At 35.4% G+C, this 20,346-nt stretch overlaps 1 protein-coding gene across 8 annotated transcripts in view; it reads left to right on the top strand.

The window, feature by feature from the left end:
- Positions 1-872: 872 nt before the first annotated feature.
- The window catches only part of LOC136026436 (uncharacterized), a 72,525-nt gene continuing 53,051 nt past the window's right edge, over positions 873-20,346 (top strand). For 4 of the 8 annotated variants that reach the window (XM_065703029.1, XM_065703024.1, XM_065703031.1 and 1 more), the window contains exons 1-2: positions 873-1,028; positions 13,052-13,175. The gene's annotated coding sequence lies outside the window, so the exon portion shown is untranslated. Of the gene's footprint in view, positions 1,110-2,582; positions 2,683-4,934; positions 6,791-13,051; positions 13,176-20,346 lie in introns of those variants that run through there. The other 4 variants (XM_065703026.1, XM_065703025.1, XR_010617287.1 and 1 more) reach the window with 4 other exon arrangements.

The following is a 20,346-nucleotide window of genomic DNA, read 5'->3' as shown; positions in this document are numbered from 1 at the left end:
CGGCTCGTTTACAAGTCCCTGAAGGTGTGTCACCTTTTGCAATTATTGCCCCTATGTTATTTGCACATAATTTTCCTATTTTTGATAAGATTGTCTAATATGTGACATCACCCCTCCTTACTTATTTTGTGTTTTTTATAAGGTTAGCAATTGCAGTTATCCAACGACTAATCCAGATTGTTTCAAGTATTAATCCTACTAAGCTTTAGTATCTTTCCTATTTCATAATTTTGAAGGAAACAAGACGCTTCTCTGTCTACAGATATCCATAATTTCTAAAAAATAGGTCTTCGTAAAGGCTTGAGTTGGTAGAGCTAATATCTGTCAGAGAGCCGACCGATAGGATATAAGTCTCCAAAGAACTCTATATCTTTTTTTTTACCATTGATTTTTCTTTTCACCTGCACGGCAATGTTTAGATTGCCAAGCGGCTGTGCTTTAATAATGAACTTCGAGACCAGGTGGTCTTCATGCCTTAGACAGTGGTCTGTGGATCTCATTGTTGAATACCCGTTCAAAATGCCACGTGTGGTGGCATCATTCACGTCTCATGAAACACTATGGACACGTAATTGGGCTTGTTGAATAAATAATCTTGGAGTGCTTGAAATTGCTAATGAAAAGTAGGAAGATTGTAATCTAATTTCAGATTAGTTTCTTCTGTCCAATTTTATTTTACAAGCTGTCTTTTTATCCCAAATCTTTCCTTTTTCATAAATCAAATATTTACATATATCATATTATAATATTATATTATTATATAATATTACATTATATTATGAATATTATCATATTGTCAAATCTGCTACCTAAGTAAAAATATAAATATAAATAGATGGCAGTTGTGTCATGATTAGTTCATATAGAATAAATTTGAAATCACATTATTTAAACTACTGCACATAAAATAAAGTAAAACCAATGAAATTCAAGATAAAGAAGTAGCAGTTAAGCTAATTGAAAGCTTGCAAACAGAGCTGTAGAATCTTTCTCAAGAAGCAAAGAAACGTTATGGCAATATAAAAGATGTAATTTGATCAAGACATAAAATTCAGCTAGGATAGTAGGCCTATCCGTAGGTCTAAGTCTACTTGTTGTCTACTAGGAATGTAATTTAATTTTAATTGAATTTTTTGAAATCCAGAAAAATAATTGGGTTAAAATTCTAGTGTAGAACTTTTCACTGTCTTGGAAAGGGGCTAGGTTAGGGAAATGTTAGTTTTAGGAATGAATCCTGGGCCAAAACATACTCTTGGGAGGTATTGCCAAGCTACTACATTAACCCTCTTCTTATTTTTATGTCTTAGATATTTGTCTACTGGACAGGTCCACACCTATTGAAATTTTGACAAAATAACATTTTATCTTAATTTTCAACTATTAGTTTATTTTTCTCTAGTTTTAGTTTTGAAAATGCAATTCCTGTTATTTGGGTAGAATCTTACACCATATCAATGTTGTCCCAATAGCCAATTGTCCACAATAGGTTCCTTATTTTATGCTCCCTTTTTAGGCTACAAAAGTTGTTGCCCTTACAATGCAACCCCCCATCCCTTCTCCCACCACCATTGCCATTATGATCCATTATCTAGGTCTAATTTCAAACAGTATATTTATTTACCATTTATGATCTTGTGATATTTCATCTGTTTTCTTTTAAAACAAGTTTTCTAAATGTTTGACATTTCAAAACAGTCTGTCTAAATGATTTCCTTAAATTACATTAAATTGCATTTGCCAGCAAAGATAAGGTGGTAGATCCTGCTGTAGTTCTTGCTGGTAGTGAGTAATGTAATTATGTTGGCTTAGCCTCCCAGTCCAGCCTCCACCCAGCCCTTTCCCAGTCCCTGTTGACTCCAGCCTTTAAGGAGTGGGGATTCTCAGCCTGGATAGTAGACTTGAATAGGCTATTCCAGAGGGGGGGCCACACAAATAGAAAAGAAGCCACATCATTCCCTTCTCTGACATCCAGGCAGGTGAAGCTTTAGACTGACCTCTTGAATTGTTAGCCAGGGAGGGGTTGAAGATCTGGTTCAGGTGACCAGATTTGAAAATTGTGTGTGCCATGATCAAATGTAAGGGACATTATTTAAGCCACAGACCAGTTTGGTTGCTCTCCTTTAAACACTTTCAAGGGCTCTTGTGTCCATTTTATTTTGGGGAAAGGCCAAACTCAAGGTGGGGACAGACAAGGAATTTATAAAGTTTTGTAACCACACATGACTTTGAGGTTACAAAAGAGTGCTTAATGAGTCCAAGATCTCAATTAGCTTTTGTAGCCTGAGTGTGGCCGTGGAATTTTAAATCTTTGTCCACTATGATGCCTAAGTCTCTCTCCTCAGCAACTGCTTCCAACTGATCACCCCCTATTTGGTAGGGATGGGGGGGGGTTATTGTGCCCTAAGTGCAGTACCTTGCATGTAGTTGCTTCAAATTGTAGGTTTCAATTAAATTTCTAGATAAAAAATTTATTTAAAATATAGAAGGAAACATGATAATATGATTAATTAAACCATGGTACATTTTATAAAGTAAGGATTTTGTTGTTTTAGTATTCTCTTTTAATGTTGTTTGTATTCTAGCTAAGAGATATGTTCAAGTCTATCACAGGGATGCAATGCATTCTCAGGGTGACAATTAGACCCATTGTATTGAAAATCAACATAAAATAAGGGACTACTGGTAATAATTTTGTTTCATTAACATGTTTGTTTCTGAATAGCTGCTCAAATGCAGTGTTACTTATAAGGTTTAAAAGAATCCAGAAAAATTTATCAAATGTTTGAAAAAAATATATCTTAGCATAGTTTACAATAGTATACTAGGTTATAGTTGTTTTATTTTATATTTAAAAGACAAGTTTTAAGCAGAGGAGCTCTTTTGAATAATAATTATTATTTATTATTTAAGAATTAACAACGCTTCTTGACTACTAAGGTCCCTGCGTTGGCCCTGCAGTGTGTTCCTGCAGCGTGATTTGATCTCTAGGTCCTGTATTACCAAGCTAAGGTCAGATCCACTGCGCCACCACAGGACTCTTTTGAATAATAAGAAATTCTGAAAAGTACTTTGAAACAATCATATCTCATCCCTAAAAGCATATCAGATAACAGTCATATATTAGCAACTTCACAGCAGAAAACACATTAATAAAATGAAGCAGCCAACCTTTGGTTGACCATTCCTAAAGGAAACATGTTCATAAAGGTTCAGGGTAGTGGATCTCTAGAAGAAGGCTCCCCTAAAACAAAAATAAAGGAATTTTTAGACTTTTTAATTTTATGCCTTTTCTATGGTTAAAGTCATGTTTGTTACTATTTACATCTACTCCCTCCATCCCCTGATTGGCCTATATATAGCCTTAGAATATAAATTAAACTAATAGAAGGCACTAAAACAATAACATTCTTATCTAATAATAAGGAGAATCAAAGTATTAATCAGATTTACCATGTTTCCTTCCATTATTATTCTCATCTTTAAACTTTTTAAAATAGTATTTTGTATCCAATATTCAATAAGGGACTCATTTCAGGTTAAATTGGTTATTATTGAGTCTACACAGCAGATACAAGAAAGGAAGATATCATTATTGCCAAATATAGGTCCATTAGGGGGGACAACGATGAGGTGCATTGTCATGGTAATGACTATTGTGTTAAAAAGGGACATAAAATAAGAAATCTAATTGTACTACTGCTATTAAGATCTTTTCTTCTGGTGAGTTGCTACTCTGCACCTTTACAAATATGTTAAATAAGTAAAAGTAATAGCCTACCACTAATTTCCTTATTTATACCCTTTTCATATGTCATTGCTACTTTTTCATAGAATTACATCATAAATTTATAGTCATAAATAATATATCTCTTTGTGGTTTATCTTCTTGTTTGTAAAAATAATTAACTTTTACATTATTTTTAGTAATATATATGTTGTTAATTGGACTTTAAAACATGCAAAGTTTCAACTTGTCTGTAGATTTACTGAGTTAATACCAGATGAGCACAAGTAATTTGTCAAGATGCCTGAAAAAGCAGAATAAAGGTTCCGATAGTATACACAGTTGTAATGGGATGTTTTCTAGTATTTAGACCCATTACTTTCAGGTTTTGTTTTTATAGAAACTTTGGGGTGAGATAGGGGGGGGGGGCAGAACTTTCCCCTTGAAGAATCTCCCAATTGATTTCTAAAGATTTTCTATCTGATTTACATTTAAGGGGTGTTTTATTTTGATTTAGTTTCAAGAACTTGAAGTCAAAGTCAGAACCAAGAAGATCTTGAGAGATGTTCATTTTTTAGTCTTTATATTTTCCCTGTTGTGATAACACAATTGCCATCCCCCAAAACTCAATGATAAATTTAAAATATATAAAAATAAAGAGTCAGACTCAAAAGGAAATTAGGATTGTATTTGCATGTGTATAAAGTTTGAAAAATTGGATTATAGGTAGATCCTAAAAAAGTGTTTTGGTAGATAAATCAATTAGTTGATTATTTTGATGCTTAAACTTGAATAATTTTAATGGCTACCTCACATCAATGAATAGCTCATGTGATATTCAATTATGCATAAATTTCATTTCAACTCCTATTGGGAAAAATGTATCTTGTCTTTTTCACCCTACTTAGACTTAATAAGTGGCTGACTACTTTCTACTACCTGGTGTATATATCAGAGTACCACATGTATCAAATAGTTCCATTACAGGAAGCATAGATCTCACAATACTTAGAATACAACACTTGCCTTAGACCTTTGGGGAGTTGTGTCAATCCTGAAGTTTTATTTATTTGATGTTTTGACCATTTTGAGCATAATAGCTATCTCAAAAAGTTTGATCTTATATATTTGGGGTAAAGAGGTTTTTTTTTTTTTTTGGGGGGGGGGGTAGGGTTGTTGCTCTAATGATCCCCTTCCTAAGTTTGTAAGACCATCCCTTCCATGGGAACTTTTTTCTTGAAAAATAAGACTTATGACCTTTACTATAGGAATTGCTAGAGCATTGCATCTTATCGAAGTGGTACACCATGCAAGGATTTGACATTCACCAGATCTTTTTTTAAAAATATGACACAGTTTAGAAATTTGGGATATTAAAGGGCAAAAGAGAAACACATCCTGTAAATTTATGCCATAAAAGAAATATTTCCTGACTGGATTTTTACCAAAGTAGGTCAAGTCATTTTGTATGAATGTCTGAATGGATTTGTTTATTTTCATTATATTATGGAAACAACACACTTTTGCCATGCTTGGACACATCATCTCATGTATGGTATTTGATTTCCAAAAATCAGTGATCCCTCAGTCCTTATTTGAATATAACTTAAAAATTCCTCAGATTGCCAAGTTAAAATTCTGCATGTTTTTTGAATTCACATCAATCAACAACTTATATATTTTCAGAACTTTAAAAGGGTAGGCTCTATAAACATTCTTTTAAACAAATTAGTGTAAACACTATGTTTTTCCAAAAGTGTATATGATGTATAATATGTTAAAGACCATTTAAAAGGTTTGAATTTCGCACATATTTCTTGTTATGTCTTAATTAGGTGCTGGTATATTCATTTTTAAACATAGCTGTGTTTTACAAACTTTATGTTTTATTTTTAACTATACCACTACACCACCAAGCCGCCTGAGGTCAAAATGGCTGAGCATGCTCTTCCTCTATCACAGTCCCTCTTTACAAGGGGGGTAAGGAGGGTTGCTTCCCTAGGTGCCTTGGCAGGAAGAAAAGGTCACTGGAGATGGGACTTGCCCCCTTTGATCAAATTTTTGATTTATATATTTTTTTATATTTGAGGCTGGAAGGAGGGTGCTGTAATTAATTTTTCCCTGGGCACTACCAACCCTTGGAACAGCTCCTTTAACAGGGAAATTGATGGAGAAATATGTTCCTATTGTATACATCCATCAGTTTGTAGGTTAATGAACTAAGGTACACTGGAGAATAGTTTTCTAATTGTGCCTTTTCTCCTTTTTCATGAATAGGTACTATAATAGCTTTGGACCATTGCTTTGGTAGCTATCCTTCATTGATGGAATTTTGAAAGTTGTCTAGTGGTGCATCTGTCCAGTACCTTGGGCATTCTTTAAGCAGAATTCCATCAGCTTCATTTGGGGCTTTTGATTTGTAGTTATGTAGCTTTTGAAGTTGACTTTTTATCTCAGTGAGGGTTAGTTCTAAGTTTGTCCTTTCTTGCACTAGGATAGTAGTTAGCTGTCTTGGTTTGAAAGTGTGGCTGAAGACTGAGCGAGTAAATTAGCTTTGACTAGTTGTGATGCTATTGAAGTACCATTCTTGTGAATGAGAGTAGATGTTTCTCTTCTAAGTGTGGCATTTACACACTTAAAAATTTCTTTTAATCCAATTTTTTGTTGTTAGCAATCCTCTCCTCTAGTTCCTTTTCTCTATTATTTTTTTTATGTCTTGAAATGAAGTCGGGTTTGACTATTGTAGTTTAAAACAAGACTGATGGTCATTACAGAATAGCAATTGTAAAAAGATTAGGCTCTGCTTGATTTCTTGTAGTTTGCCCGGTTTGCCCTTTTATGAAATATGACCCATTTTTCAAAAGAAAAATTAGTGAGGGATCTACATTCCTTAGGAAAGTGGGAGGGATACAAAAATTAAAAAAACAAAACAAATATTTGAAAGTATTGGAACTATCATACAAGAAAGATATACGCAATTATTGTGATTTGCAGGGCCAATGGGCCCAGCATATGGTTATAGAATGGACCTTATCTTGCTCCAAAGTGCGAATTAAGGCAATTAAGGTACTGTTTTGTCAGACCTCCTGCATATAGTGTGTTGTGAGTTTGTTTGCTGTCCCCATCAGTATTTTCTAAAAGTTTTTACCTTCATACCATTAACTGTGTTGGATACTCAAAATCAAACTTGCAGCTTTTCCAATAATCAACATCATATATAAACATTCGTTAACCTATATAGTGTACAACACTTTCCCAAGGGGCTGTGGGGGTCTTTGTTATCCCTGGAAGTATAGTTATTTGACTTTTCGACTTCTTTGAATAGACATAGACATAGACATTTTTTATTTTCATCAAAAACGTATAAATTAAACAAAGAATTTACCATTAACGGCCACTCTTAAGACAGAAGAGTCCTGACTGTGGCCGCAATTCTAACCACCATGATCTGCTAAATCATTTCCTCAAATGATTTTGAAGAAAAAAAAAATCCTTGGGGGGGGGGGGTAAAAAAAAACTAAATAATTAATATTAAATACTAAATAAATAAATACTCTTTCCTCTTATCACGCTCTCCTTTTTAAAAAATGGAATTTAACCATTCTCTTGAATGATGCCAGACTTACTGCCGCTCTGACCAATTCTGGAAGGTCATTCCAGACGCTGACACCTATGTTCCTGAGAACAAATCCTGCTCTCGTTGTATTTCTTCTCTCGTGAGTCAAATCCTCCGAATTTCGGGTAAAATAAGGGTGATAAAACGAGTTAGTTTTAAAAAAATCATGAAAGTACTCAGGGCTTACCTTATTTACACTTTGAAAAACAAAAATCGCTAGCTGGTAATCGCGTAGCTCGCCTATGTTCAAAATATCGTTCTTTCTAAAACACTCTGCAGTATTCTGACAGTTTTGAAATTCTCCTATCAGACGCAGTGCTTTGTTTTGTAATATTTGAGTTCTTTTATAATTCATCACGAAATTGCTTGCCCAAACAGAACAACCGTACGTGATGTAGGGGTGCACAATAGCACTGTATAACAATTTGACAACTGCTACCGGGAACACTTTTTTCAGCCTCCTCATCACTCCCAATCCTCTAGCTGCTTTTGCTGACACTATTTCACCATGCTTCTTCCAAGACAAATTACAATCAATATAAAATCCGAGATATTTACAAAAAGAAACCTGTGTTATGCCAACACCGTTATAAAGCACATTTTCAAGAAGTTCAGGTACACCAGTTCTACTAAACACCATAAAATTTGTTTTTCTTGGATTTACTGAAAGTGAGCTTAGAGCTGTAAAAACATGAAGCCGACTAAGGACGTGGTTCGCTTTTTGCACAACCTCTTTTGAAGTCCGGGCAAACACTGTGATAGCTGTATCATCGGCGAAAGAGGTTAAAACTGAATTATTTAGATAAAATCGAAGAATATCCACATATACCAAGAAGAGTAACGGGCCAAGGACTGATCCTTGGGGAACACCACAATTTATAGGCATAGCTGCACTAGATATATCACTCATCACCACCTTCATTGATCTTCCACACAGATAAGACCGAAACCAACTTAATGCTGTATCTTTAATTCCAAGGTTCCGCAGTCTTTTCAGTAGAACTTCAAAATCCACAGTGTCAAACGCCTTCTTCAAATCAATAAAAATAGTTAGAGGGATCAAATTATTTTCTAACGCACTATTTACACAATCTAAAAGGTGATGAACGGCATGCACTGTAGAATGACCTTTTCTAAAACCAAACTGCAAATCTGACAAAAACCCAAGCGAATTCATGTACTCGTATATTTTCTTATACACTACTTTTTCATAAATTTTTGAGAAGAGCGGTAGAATGGATATTGGTCTCCAGTTCGAAATATCTCTTTTATCGCCTCCTTTATGGAGGGGTATAACTTTTGCCCGCTTTAGTTCGTCAGGAAACACACCTTTTTGAATAGATAAATTGACTAGATATAATATCACAGGTAAGAGATACGCAGCAACTGCTTTAAATGCTTTAATGTTTAGGCCATCAACACCAGCTGCATTAGATTTGATCGATTTCACTGCTTGGGTAATGTCATCCATAGTACATTCGGTAAAGTAAAATGAGTGATGAAGACCACGGTTATCGTCAAACTCCTCAGTATCTAGCTGTCCGCTTTGATCTTTTGCCTCTTGGTTTATTTGCGATCCTATTTTGGTAAAAAACTTACAAAACTCTTCACTAACTTCTTGCCTCCCACTCACAATTCGTTCACCTATGGCTAACTGTTCAGTTGATGCTGAATCCTTACCATTGCCGAGAACGCTTTTAATAGTCAGCCAGGTCCCTCTAATGTTTCCTTTCTGCGATTTTAATTTCTCTCCGAAATACTCCCTCATTGCAGCTCGACGTGCAGAATTCACCCTATTTCTTGCCTTTCTGTACTCTTCCCAACTGTCATCACTCTCACAATTGAGATAATCTGAGAATAGTTGGTCTCTCTTCTTCATCATTTCCAGTATCTCTTCCGTAATCCATGGCTTCCGCGGTTGGTTTTTCTTCTTAGTTGCAGTTTTTAATGGGCAACACTGATCATAGATGGGAGACAAAATACTCATAAATTTATCAAAAGCAGTCGAGGGGTCTTCTTTCTCCGCCATGACTTCTTGCCATGATACTGTGCTGATTTCTTCTTTAAATTTCCTGAGATTTTCAGCTTTCATCATTCTGAATTGAAACTTAGTAGTGGTTTTATGTTTACAGCTAAATCTTTTAATGGTGCAAAATAATGGTAGATGGTCCGACCCAGGGTGTAAGACAACGTCAGCACAGCACTCCACAATTGCATCCGAAGAAAGGAAGATATTGTCAATCAGAGTTGCCGAATGATCTGTTATCCTAGTTGGGATTGAAACTGCGGGATAAAGGTTATGTGAAAGCATAAGGTTAAAAAAATCAAGGTTTACTCCTTCTAGATTTAAAAGATCAAAGTTAAAATCGCCTAAAAAAATACATTGGAGTTTAGTACTTGACATTCTTTGAAGAAATCCATCGAATTCTCCAAAAAAATCATCTGGGTTTGCGCTGGGCGGCCGGTAAACCAAAGAAATGATGAACTTTCTATTTTTCTCTAACTCTATTTCTATTGATAAAGTTTCGAGCTTACCTTCATTCCAGAGAGTTAAATCATCTCGAATTACGTAATCCAAAGAATTTGCTAGCAGAAAAGTCAAACCTCCTCCTCTCATTGAACTCCTTGATTTTGATACAAGTTTATAGCCTGGAAAAAAATGTGACGAGAGGAAAGTGTCATCGGTTACGAACGACTCGCAAATCCCTAATATTTCTACCTTATTTTTATAAAGATCTAGCAGACGGGCGACCTCATGGTGGTTAGAATTCAGATGACAATTCCACTGAGCCACAGTCAAAGACTCAGATTGTCCAGGCATTTCAATATCACTTAACCGAATATATTTGCTACTCCGCAGCGGCTTAAATGGATGACCCACAAAATCCTTCGCTACCGATAACGACAAAACATCTTCAATACGAAACGGCGAACTTTGCAACAAGTCCAAACGGGACTGCTGCATATCATTATTTACTTGAACAGCCATTCATAATATAGTACAGACCGCATTTGACGGTAAGGAAATATACAGAAGAGGGATAACGAAAAAACAAAAAATATTCTAAACTCCAACAAGAAAAAGAAAAAAAATGAACGGAAATGAAAACGATTATCACTATCACTGATAGAATTTTATATGATGGCTATAATAAGATAATAAGATGGCTATCTCAAAATTTTGCTTGGATATATTTTGGGAAAAAAGGCGTGGGGTTGGTTGCCCTCTAATCACTTCTGAATCTCAAAAATGACTATGTAATATTCAATTTCCAATTGAATGAGCCCTCTCCGAAGTTTGTATGAACACCCTTTCCATAACAACTTATACCTTAACAATGGGTAACTTCCATAAGTTATAACCCTTGCACTGAATGCTGGTACAGGGATGTCAGTTCTGGAGGTATGGTAATTTGATCATTGAACTATTTTGAGAAAAATGGCTATCTAGAAAATTTAATTGGATTCGTTAGGGGTAAAATGGGCTTAGGAGAGGGGGATTATGGGTAAAATTTTGTAGGGGACGGGGAAGCCCTCAATCACTTTTGACTCTTAAAACGGACACTAGTTCATTTAATTTGCAACCAAATGAACCCCATCCAAAGTTTTTATGACCACTGCTTACGTATGAAGTGCCTCCAGGAAAGAAATATTGCATTGAAGTCTTTTGGCTCTTTAGTATAGGTGAACGCTATAGCATTGCGTCTAACTTCAACCCTTAATCCCATATTCCAGGGGGAATTTTTTGGGTTGAGGGACGTCTAGCACTGAGAAATCTAGTGTGCTGAGAAATTTATTGCTCTTGAGTTTTCTCCCAGAAAAAAACAATTGCATCTTAGAATGTTTTTCCAAGATAGTCTACTGATTCATTTGATCATTATCAACCTCCTAGCCAAGATTAGACTCATGAAGATTTATTCAGTAGGACAATTCTTTTGATTTACAACCAAAGTGGGCGTAAATCTGTTCTAACTTCAGTTAAAAAAAGCTCACTTAGTGGTAATTGATATTTTGGGGGACAAATTTTGGATTTTGACCCTTATTTTCTCTTATTCACTTACCCCCAACTGAAAAAAGAGACAGTAACATGACTCATCCAGGTATTGAATTACTCAGTGGTGTGTTTTTCCTGAAAAATAATAGAAATACTTTAGAACTCATATTTGACAGAATAATTCAGTTCTGTATGCATGGTCATTAATTTTTCACCTTGGGAACACCAGTTAAGAGAACAATGACCATCTGCCATGAATAAATGCTCTGTAACTAAATGTAATTAAGGTTATTGAGGATGAATTATTTTGCGGATAAATTCAGTCAGGTAGATTTCGGGTATTTTGAAACAGCATTTGCTACTTCTGTAAAATGTCTAATCTGGCGCTGTATTCTATTGTTTAGAAGGATTCTGAGAACAGTAGGACTGTTAAGTAAAGAAAAAACATTCTTTTTGGCCATCCTTCTCAGACCAATCCTTCACTGTGATGAACCAACATTATAAGGAACAATTTATCTGAGTTAAGAATTTAGGGGGGGGGTTAAAGAATAAGCTCCAGGATGGTAGTTCGAGCTTTAGTTTTTCTTATCTACTTGAATGACCTGGTAGACAACCCTAAAGCCCCTCTGGATTACTCTTGATGATGCTGCAACAACTGCCATACCAAAAATAAAAGACCTTTCAAAAGCCTCATTGTTCTTACAGTTAGATGTTCTGAAATATAAAAGTGTTCTGATGTCTCAATGGCCTATTTCAATGTATTAAAACATAGGAACCACTCACCCCTAATTAAACGTGCCATGCTTATACCCTAGCCTCATCTTCAAAATTAAAACAGTACAGAAAGTAGACAATTTTTGTCTCTTGGGAATTCATATCTCCATTGATCCATTGAAAAGGTCACAACAATCGGACGAAAACTTCTTGCTCAAGAAGGGGGGGGGGTCACTCTTTGCTACAAAATCCTTCTACCATTTACTGCTACCCGTGACTCATTCAGGCCTCTTAACAGTAGGGGCCATTTTCTAGAACTCTGTCAATTCACTTCCTTCTGACAATGATTCCAACATTATCATTCATGTCTTATTGGCAAAATAAAAACAAAGGCATATCAAACAGTCCAATTATTCCCAGGGATATGTCAAGGAACAAGCACCTGAGGAGCATATTCATTTATGGTCAATTTTTTTTTGGAATGATCTTCCTGAGGTTGTTGTCTTGAACATGTCTCTGTTGATTTATTAATTTTTTGATTTATCAATACCTACTTTTTGGTATTATGCCCTTTTTGGTATTGGTATTATGCCCTACTTTTTGTCCCGGTAGACTTACTCATAAAACACAGCCAATTTTTTTTGCTTTGGTAATTTCTATACAAAACTCCCAAGGAAAATTTAGGCGTAAAAAACTGACTGCCCAGCTCGCTGCTATTGATAATCTTGCTTGTAAAAAATATCAAGCATATACATCCCCCCCCATGCCTGACACTTATCAGTAAGAATCATGATCTCTGTGATGCATTCAATTGGAGGACTTGCAGAAAAGAACAAATATTTATTCTAATATTTATCAAGATACTGTTAATGCTTTGTAGAGCCATGTCTGGTTTCCTAAGCCCATATGTATATCCTATGTTGACAGGTCTGTTTTGTATATAATGATGATTTTGCTCAGTTTATTCACAGCTTTTTCTGTAACATTTTTTTTTTGTTTTTAGTCAGCCGAAGAGCTCTTGATGAGACTAAAAGGTGCACAGTCAGATCCCCTTGGCTCCCTTCCTCTAATCTCTCCATTCATTTACTTCTACTAGGATGTGAAACAAAAGAACCAAAATTGTGAAGGTAACTGTTATTTTTAATTTAGTTACCTAACAATTGCCAGCCACTATTCTTTGTTTTGTTTATCACATATTCTTCAAATTGGGGGGTTTGTTTAATTTTTTTTTATAACTTTAATCGCCCTTCAAAGTATATGCTACATCAGATGCTTTCACTACACACTAAAAGTGTTAAGTTTTAAAAATTAAATGAATTTGTGAGTTTTTAATTCTTGCAGTTTATGTACAACTACTAAAAATGATGATAGTACAAAATGCTTTTTTTCTGTCCTTCAACAAATCTGTGCTTGTATGCATATCCTGCTCTTCTTTCCATTGCTATTTGTGGTCACTATTACGTCCACTTCCTCTGCTTTTGATATTCCCACAGTCCCACATAGTCTTTTATCTGACTTTAAAGTTTTATTCCAGACAGTGCCAATTGAAACATGCTACTGAAACTTAGTAAGCAGCCCTTTGAGCATCCTCAATGATATTGCAGGTGACGCTGCGGTCTTAGACATGAGAGTAAACCCCTATAAATCTATGATAATACCAATAAGTTTCCTTAAAACCCACCCCTTTTCCTCAACCCTCTTTCCCAGATATTTCTGTGTCTTCCCTTAAATTACTTGGGGTTACAATTTCCTCTAATTTAAAGTAGGATCCACGTTAAAATATTGTCCATAAAGCAAATACAGCCGTGTCTCTCTTTAAGCTCTTGAATAAATTTACCCCCCCCCTTCCCATTCTTTAAGGATCTATGTTTCCTTTGTCTGCCCGCATCTTGAATATACTTGTCCAGTTCGCCATTGTGGTATCTTATGTGATGAATCAGAAAAAAATGAATCCATTCGGAAAAGAGTCATGAGAATAATTTTTAAAGAAGCTATGGTACTATGCTCGCCCCTTCTAAAAAAGGTCAAGCTGGAAACTCTTGAGCTCAAGAAAGGAACGTTGTTCATCCGTTTTGCAAAAAAATGTAGTTATAAACCTTCGCACAGAAAACCTTTTCCCCAAAAGACACTCCCAATCCCGACTCCGCTTGCCACGTACTGTTTCTGAACCCGTTCCTATCTTGTCCTCCATCCGTTGCTTAACCTCCAGCTATAAAAAAACCTTTGCCCACTTTATTACTGATAAAATAAATGGCAATTTTTCCTTCTTTTTTTCTTTGGTACTGGCAATACCCGAGTTGTATGTTCGTTTTGATTCTTATGTTCCCTCCTTCTTGTTTATATGTTCTCTTTTAAATGTTTTTAACACTAATTGTATCTCACTCTTTTTTAGTTTTATTTTAGTTTTTACCTTTTTAACTTTCTGACATTTTGTTGCTTTTTTATGGCACTTGGTATTTACCAAGTGCCATATAGCAATCGTAATTTCTGTCGGTCTGTCTGTCTGTCAGTCAGTCTGTCCCGGTTTTGCTAGTTTGGGCAGTTTCAGATAAGCTAGGACGATGAAATTTGGCAGGCATATCAGGGACCAGACCAGATTAAATTAGAAACAGTCGTTTTTCCGATTGGACCATCTGGACGTTTAATTTGAAAAAATTAGAAAAAATGAGGTATTTTTAACTTACGAATGGGCGAATGGATTGATTAAATTTGATATTTGGAAGGATATTGTGTCTCAGAGCTCTAATTTTAAATCTCGATCAGAACCGGTGACAGTTGGAGGGGAAACCTGAAATCTTGGAAAACGTTTAGAGTGGAGGGATTGGGATGAAATTGGATGGAAAAAATAATCACAAGTCCTAGATACGCGATTGATATAACCGGAACGGATCCGTTCTCTTTGAGAGAGTGGGGGGAGGGTTAATTCTGAAAATTAGAAAGATTGAAGTATTTTTAACTTACGAAGGAGTGATCAGATCTTAATTAAATTTGATATTTAGAAGGACCTCGTAACTCAAGATCTCTTATTTTGAATCCCAGCCGGATCCAGTGTCGTTGTGTGGAGTTGGGGGGGGGACCAGAAATCTTGGAAAACTCTTAGAGTAGAGAGATCGAGATGAAACTTGGTGGGAAGAATAAGCACTAGTCCTAGCCGAACTAGATCCCCTCTCTTGAAGGAGTTGGGGGGGGCCTAATCCTGTTTCCTGGTTTTGCTAGTTCGGGCACTTCCAGATAAGCAAGGACAGTTAAAGTTGGCGGGCGTATCAGGGACTAGACCAGATTAAATTAGAAATAGATGTTTCCCCGATTCGACCATCTGGGGGGGGGAGGGGAAGGGAGTGGAAGGACGGTTAATTCGGAAAAATTAGAAAAAATGAGGTATTTTTTACTTGCGAGGGGGTGATTGAATCTAAATGAAATTTGATATTTAGAAAGACCTCGTGTCTCAAAGCTCTTATTTTAAATCCCGACCGGATCAGAGTGGACAGATTGGGATTAAACTTGGTTTGGAAGAATGAGCACTAGTCCTAGATACGTGATTGACATACTGGACATAATCCGGTCGCATTGGGAGGAGTTTCAGGTAGAAACCGGAAATTTTGGAAACCGATTAGAGTTGAGAGATCGGAATGAAACTTGATGGAAAGAATAAGCAAAAGTCCTAGATATGTGATTGACATAACCGAACCGGATCCGATATCTTTGGGGGAGTTGGGGGGATTCCCAGTGCTTTGGCGAGTTTGGTACATCTTGACGTGCTAGGATGATGAAAATTGGTAGACGTGTCTGGGACAGGCACAAATTGACTTGATAATCGTCCTTTCCCCTATTCCACCATCTGAGGGGGGGGGGGGAGGCTGAAGGGAGTGAAAATCGTGAAAATTGAGGTATGTTTATCTTACGAATGGGTGATGGGATTTAACGAAACTTGAGATCTCAGATGCTCTATTTTCAATTCAGATATGATTGATTACTGTAAAATCGATGTAAAAACGATAACTCTAGTACCGAGTCTACTTTTAGGCTCCAACCTCGTCACAAGTGCCATATGAGCTCTTGGCTCCTGTTTTTTTTTTTTTTTTTTTTACTATTGAATGGTTTTGCCTTTCTGATTCTGTTGTTTTTGACATTGTTTAGCCAGTTTTTGGTTTTCATACTATTTTTATGATTTTTTTTCATTTTATAGTTTTATGACTCCGAAATGCGAATTCGATCCTTCGGGGCTTGTGATAGTCAATTTTTGAAATTAAATATCTTATCATCACCTAAGTTTTCTTTAGGTCTTTCAAGCCTTTTCCTTTTTATGCGGTGGTTTCTGTCATCAGGTTATAATGTATGTATGCAAGTATTTATTTATAACACATCATACAAAATACAGAAGTGATGGAGTACATTGAAAAAAAGGAAAAAAAAGAAGATAGAAACAACAACATATCGTAATTACATTGTAAAATACAAACAAAAATAATTTCACGTCAAAAAACAACATTTTGCCATTCATGGCCGGTTTGCTTATTGCACATGTGTACATTCAGATCAGCTAACTTAGCACACGGGTCAGACAAGCTATATTTTTTCATTAAATAGGAGTTGCGGGTCCACGGAGAAACTCGGAACAGAAACTTGACAAATTTGAAGAAAACGCGTTTCATCCTAAGATGGTCAGATTCGCTAAATATAGGGTAAAACGGTACTAAATACAGAATATGTGGCAGGACGACACTATTGTAAATTCTCGCAAGATGGGCTCTATTCAGATGAAACTAAGAACTAACAATTGTACCATATGTATGACGGATTTTCGTTTCCATAGTTTCTAGCATCAATAGCCTAGTTTTCTTCAGATTTTTTCCAATAGGAAGGCCAAGGTATTTCAACTTAACACAAGGCTTTACTTCTGTACCATTCAGATCTATAGATTTATTATCCGATCTAGTCGTATCTATTTCATTAAAGATTAAAACATCACATTTTTCAGCATTTAGGGAAGTCCAATATACTGTAGTTTTTACATATCTCCAAAAAACATTTTTCTAGCCCACTGATAGTCCTACTAATATTAAAACCGTTGTCTGAATAACAAATCATACAAATCAGTATCTTTATATATACAACACGACGATAGTTGGTACTGAGCTGGAAGCGATGCATTATCCAGAAACCGTGGGAGAAGTAATTGCACCTTGCTTAAACCCCGACATGAATTGGTATATACCCATCAGTCAGCAAATTGCTTCCAGGTTTACGTATTTTTGCTTTTGTATAGCGGTACATGTACAAAAGAGGTCTAACTAAGTCTAGCAATACACCATGGTTCAAAAGCTCATTCATTGCTTGGAGATGCAACAACGAATCAAATGCTTTACTAACATCGTATGTTCCAAGCGCTAGAGTACCACCGGCTGCATCTGCATCAATCAACAAATTGCACAGACATTTTAGAGCATGGAAGCAACCAAGCTTAGGCTGGAAGCCAAACTGGCGAGGAGGTATGTAACAGATAGAACGTAGGTTATTAATTATAAGTAAATAAAACACCTTCACAAAAACGCTTGAAACAGTTGTAGTTCGATACGATGAGCATTCAGACGGATCCTTTCCCTTTTCTAGAATCGGTGAAATAAGACCAACACAAAAAGAATCTGGAACTATACCGCAGCAAAAAACCATTTGGTACAACAAAGAAAGATGACACAAAAGCTTATCAGAACCATTTGACCCATAATGTGATTTCCCATGTTTCTTGATCTTCCCCTCTTTTCTTACTGCCTTTAAATTCCTCTTTGTTTCCTCTTTCTTTATCCCTCTTGTCTTCCCTGAAATCCCTCGCCCTACCTACCCCTAATTCTCTTTTACTTTGCTTTTATTTTTAATTTGTTTAGATGAAGGGCTTCAATGTTTCTACCCCCAATTGCTTTGAGCAACGGCTTATGCTTTTTTAAATGCTTGATGCTAATAATGCTTTAGACAGTGTCTTAGGTGCTTGTTTAAATGCAAAGCAGATCTTAATGATTGGTGCAGAATGAATAAACTGAAAAAGAAAAACATTTGTAGACAGCTTCACTTACCTTGGTTGTAATATTAGTAAAAAGGATGGCAGCAGTGAAGATGTTAAAAGTAATTGGACAGTACCTGATTTTAGACATCTATTTTTTTTTAAAAAAAAAGAAAGAAATAAAAATTGATAGAGTAAATAAAGTGATAGATATAATAAATAAAATAAATAAATAAATATGGCAAAATTACGCAAAATTACTATATACAAATATACTATTATATTTGCACCAATTTTAATGATTGGTGCAAAGAGTGAACAAACTGAAAAAGAAAAATATTTGTAGGCTGAGGGGATTCTACGACCATCCCCACAAAAACATCGGAAAATATCTCGAGTTCGGAAATAATATTGAATTAGTGTTCTTTGCGTTAATGTGTAACAGCTTGGTGATTGGCATAATTTTCCTTTAGAGGAATTGAAGTGCTGACTTTTCCTTCTAGGTCAGCAAAGACTTTAATGGTAATAACATGGAACAAACTACATCTTATAGAGTTTCACTTTCTTCTTTTTTTCCTTTGATTATTATACAATTCTTTTCTTTCCTTTTTCTTCTTTGACTATTTTAAATTCCTTAACTTTTTATTTGCACACCCATTTTCCTAACAATATACATGTATATTAACTTTTGTTGCTCAGTATTTTCTTTAGTATTGTTAGACTCCGCTGCGAATTCCCTAAGGCTTAGGCTTTTCTGTTTTTCATGATGGCAACCGGTAATTATCCATACTTTTAGGAAAACTTTCTAAAACTAAGAAAATAAAGAAATTATGTTGGTTTGAAGTAAAAAAAGCACACACTCACAAAAGCTGTTTAAAGTTTTGCTGGATAAAATTTTGCAGACAAATGTTCCTTCTCCCCCTTAGTCCTGGCCCAACGATCTTGTGGAATTTTGTATGTGTGATGCTGTATTGTAAAACGCAGTAACTTTTTTTTTTTAATGATTGTGATTTTCCTGGGCTTAAAAAAGGCACCGCCCCTTCATCTAGAGTTCGTCAGTTTAGTTAACTGTCCAGTTTATCAATTTCGTTAATTTGTGCCTGGGGTAATACCTCAGTAATTGTGTCTGACAGTATCTGATTTTAGGCATCTATTTAAAAAAAAAAAAAAAAAAAAAAAAAAAATTAGATAAAATAAATAAAGCAAATTTAGTATAATATGGGAGTAAAATCATATTAGTTATTTATTTCTACATTTAAACCTAAGAAATGTTATCCTAACAGCCTTGCATATTTTAAATAGCCATATTCTGCCGTATTCATTATATCATAAACATGTTAATTTTCATTTTATTTATAAAAGTTTCGAATACAAATAAAAAAGAGGTTTGTAACACTTTGATGATTTTGATTAACTAAGTCGTGGATTCTAATAGCGGAACTTCAGTAACTTTCACACTCATCTGGACTGTCTTCAACAGGATTGGCTTGCGAATCTAGCTCCTCTCCTTCAGACTTGAATTCAGGTGGCCATGCCTGTTCTGAACCCCCTCTCCCCAAACAAAAGTCCTGGATACAGCCGTGAGGATTATATCACAATTTTTACCTCCACTCTCCCTTTGTATCTCTCTTAGAGGTAATTCTGTATTTATATGAAGATTATTTCAAAACAACTGCTAAAATACAAGAGCAGTTAAACTAGAAAAAGATTTTTTTTTGGCACTGTTGTCAGTAACAAATCATTCTTTAGCAATTCGTTGAAAAGCATGCAAAATCTTAGAAAAGGACACTGAAATTTTTGATTTCCAGTTAACTGAGCCCCCCTCCAGAACTTATTTGACTCATTCAATTATTTATATTTCATAAAAATTCAATTAACAGACATTAATACATTGAACCTTATGGATCTTCACTATTGGTAAAGCAATCGATTGTCCCTAACAAACAGGAGAGTAGAAATTTCAATTTCCCTTCTAATGAAAATCGGGGGAAAGGAAACATTTTGCGGGGTATTTTCCCGGGGGGAGGAGGAGGAGGAAGCGCCATCTCCCATGATAAAAGACGGCATGAATATAATATTTCTCTTAGATGCAAAATGTAAATTAAAAATACGGATATTGATCCTACTTTGCCCTCAACATTGTTGAGAGATCATACAGTTTTTTTTTTTTTTGATGAGGCAACTTTGATATTTAAAGCAAATAGCTTCCCACATACGGAGGAAATTTAGGAGGGGAATTGAAACCAAAAAAAAAAATGCATGAATATATAACTTGCTTTAAATAGAGATACTGAAGGTATTCC

The sequence above is a fragment of the Artemia franciscana genome, chromosome 4 (genome assembly GCF_032884065.1).
Source record: "Artemia franciscana chromosome 4, ASM3288406v1, whole genome shotgun sequence".
Classification (NCBI taxonomy): Eukaryota; Metazoa; Arthropoda; class Branchiopoda; order Anostraca; family Artemiidae; genus Artemia; species Artemia franciscana.
This window is presented reverse-complemented; position numbering and strand designations above follow the sequence as displayed.